General features: G+C 46.2%; 1 pseudogene across 1 annotated transcript; it reads right to left on the bottom strand.

Moving 5' to 3' along the window:
* Positions 1–494: 494 nt before the first annotated feature.
* LOC101579895 lies at positions 495–3,052 on the bottom strand (annotated as a pseudogene). The gene has a single exon (XR_192383.2). The product of XR_192383.2 is annotated as a 26S proteasome non-ATPase regulatory subunit 1 pseudogene (transcript).
* Positions 3,053–3,384: the final 332 nt, after the last annotated feature.

The raw sequence follows: 3,384 nt of genomic DNA, 5'->3' as shown, positions 1-3,384 counted from the left end.
ATGTGAAGTTACAAGCGACACCTCACGTGATGTATGAGAGTTGAATCATGGATGCACTGAAGGCACAGTGTGAGATAACCTCAGGCTGTATGCAAAAGATGTATCTGAAGCAAAGAAATGTTATGTTTCTATTCGGGATCCATTGTCAAGAGCGCTCTTATAAATATTCTGAAACAAATACAGAATCTGAAACACTTCTGATCCCAGTCAATTGGGTAATGGATACTCATCCTGTACATACTGGTGATATTAATTCATTTTTTTTTGGAGGTTCTAATATATTTATTTGAAAACCAAGGTCTGTGAAAGAGCACACCAAATGATCATGTGTTTTCTCTTCAGTCAGAGGCTTGGAGACGAGTTCTTGAGGTGAGCGCACAGCGAGGCCACACGCATGGAGGAGCTGGTCCTGCTGGTCCTGCGAGGGCTCCCACTGTGCACCCTCCACAGTTGATCGCACTCTCCACAGCTGACCGGGCTTTGAGTGACCAGAGCCCGTCTGGTCCCTTAGTCATCGATATACTCAAAGGGCTCTGGGGGCTCTGGCTCTTGCTCTTCCTCCTTGATTTTGGGGCCATGTGCTGCCACAGTTTCCACAAGCTCCTCAATGTCTTCGCTGGTGTCGTTCAGCATGATGATGCCTCCAATGGACAATGGCTTGAAAGGCTGGTATCTACAGGTCTCTGGCGTGGTGAGGACCTTCAGCTGGGCAGGCATAACTTGGGCTGGGTTATCCAATGGCTGGAAATTAGGCTCAGGTTCCTTTTTCTTCTCTTTTTCTTCTTTTTTCTCTGCTTTGTCCACTTCCATTTTCTCTTCCTCCTTTTCTTCTTTTTCTTTTTTCTTCTTTTTGGCTTTGGCAGTAATAGACAACACAGCAGTAGAAAAACCTTTTCCTTTTGGTACTCCCAGAGGTGCAGGATACGCAAATGTGGATGGTTTACAGTTTGATTTATACTTCACCTTCGGCATCTTTAAATCCTTGTTCAGGCCAATGACACAGGTAGGGGTATAAGCCAATGACAGAAAGTGTGAGAGAGGAAACCAGAACCAGAACTGGGTAAAGACAAGGACGCCAATCACAGAAGGCATATGTGTGTGCCCAGTTCTGGACTGTAAGGAGATTGTAACATTATGGCCACCTGCATCTAGCATGCCTTGGGCCAGAATAGCGCCAGACTTGGCCATGACATCATCATGCTTATCATTGATGACTTTGGAATACAGCTGTCGGAACTGATTCACCTTTGGACACGTGATCTCAGTCTGCTGGATCATGATGAGTGTGGAGGCTATTAGAGCCCCTTGCCTCGCGTAGTTCACAGGGTCATTTGTCATTGGTTCTAGCAAATTAATCGCTTCCTTGTTTCCTGTACCAGCACAGCAGATACCCAGGGCCATCGCAGCTCCATAGCACACATGGGGGTTGAAACTCTCCAACAACAGAAAGACCACACTGGGATGCTGCTCAGGGGTCCTGAATAGAATGAAGCCAAGTGATTCAACTGCTGCCCTCCTAACATCATCATTAACATCGCTGACAGCAACATGGGCAGGCGTCGAATAGCTTTGTTGTTACCAGAGCCACAATAAGCCATGGCCACTGCATACATTCCAGACCTTTGAAGAATTGGGTCCTTATCCCAACAGAGAGACTCAGTGAGTGCCTCAGCCTCTTCCATCCTCCCATACATCACTAAGGCAATGCTGACGGCGAGACCACGCAGGATCTTCTCATGCTGGGTTTCCTGGGCATAGCCAACCATGTCCTCGATAGCCTGGGCATTTTTAGAACCCAACACAACCAAACCTACGGCCAGGCCAGCTGCTTCTCCTGTCACAGCATCATCCTGGCAAAGGTTAGTTTTTAGCAAATCATAAACATCCTGGTGTGCAGTTCCCATGGCAGCCAAACCAATGCCCAGGCTGCCTCCATGCCGAACGATATCGTTGCTGGCATTCTTGAGCTGATTCAGCAGGTAATCGTTTATGTCGCCACCATGATTGGCATGGATGAGCACTAGTGCATAGAGCCCCCCACCTTCCTGGTAGGCTGACCCTGGAGACATGTCTTTGGGGAAGTAGGTTGCCATTAACTGCAATGCTTCCTTCTCGTGACCCTTAGGAATTACACCCAAACTGGCTGTAGCAGTAAATTTAGCCCAGTTAGTGGCTCTGGTCAACCATTCCAAATTATCTCTAAGAAACTGGTCACTGGTAGTCCCACAGTGCATGAAGGAGTTTGCTATGACAGTTGCTGTGTGGCATACTGAATTCCGTACTGCATCCTTTGTGATTTTTTAGAATCATGAGGTCTGTGTTATTATTCCGTATTAGAAATTGCAGATGTAACTCAATAGCCATTTCACCTCTTAAAATTTTAATCATTTTCAAAGTCTGGTCCTTGGGCTCTGGACTCTGCGCATCTGGTGTCTTTCCAGCAAGTGTACAGCCTGTCTTGTCTTCTGTCTCCATCATCTCACTCTTTCTCAGAACCTGGAACAGTGCCTGTGTTGGTGGAGCCAGGCACAGAGGCAATGGGGGTGCCCACAGTTCCAAGATTCTGGATCACGGAGGACAGAAACTGCTGGCTGGCACTTTCATACAAATCAAAGCAGATCTGCTAGGCCATGAGGAGGTTGTCTTCCTTCACCAGTTTTTCTAAGATGTCACTCACAGCTTGAGGATCATCTAAGAATATTAAGCACTGACAACCATTGATGAAATCAGGTTTCTCCAAGTTCATGTAGATTTTAACTAGGACTCTCAGTACTTTATTCTGGAACTGTTTATTCTGCATTAAAGACATGCAGAGCTTGAGGCTATAAACTAGCATTCCCGGGACATCATTTGAGTCTAGTATGGTCTTCTCAAAGACATCTAATCTTCTTGTCTCCACAGCGATGCTGATAGCCTGCTTATACTTGCGGTCATCTAGACATCGTGGGAACATTTTATTCACAATGCCTTCCAATCTCTGGTCAATTGGGTTTTTTTCTCCTTCAGGCAGATCTGTATTTTCCACACAGCCAGACCTGTAGGAGTTAATCATGGCTGTGAACTCTCCCCTCCTTCATTTTCCCAAATGATGCTCAGTGCACCTCATAGACACATGTTCTCACACAGGGAAGGCTGGATCCCTTCGGGTCTGCTCACTGACTGTTCATCTAGAACGTCCTACCACAGGCAGAGGACTGTCCACTACGTATCAATCTCACCTGGAGCTTTGCCGGGTACATTGCTTCATGTGTTATGAGGCTTGAGAAGCAATCATCTGAGGCTTTTAGGCCACACAAATGAATTTAATCCTTAATATAAAAGCAATGAGCAGCCATTAGAGATTTTAGATGATATAGGAAGTGATCTGAGGCATGGGTTGTGAAT

This window comes from Octodon degus, unplaced genomic scaffold (genome assembly GCF_000260255.1).
Source record: "Octodon degus isolate 3935 unplaced genomic scaffold, OctDeg1.0 scaffold00012, whole genome shotgun sequence".
In the NCBI taxonomy this organism is placed as follows: Eukaryota; Metazoa; Chordata; class Mammalia; order Rodentia; family Octodontidae; genus Octodon; species Octodon degus.
This window is presented reverse-complemented; position numbering and strand designations above follow the sequence as displayed.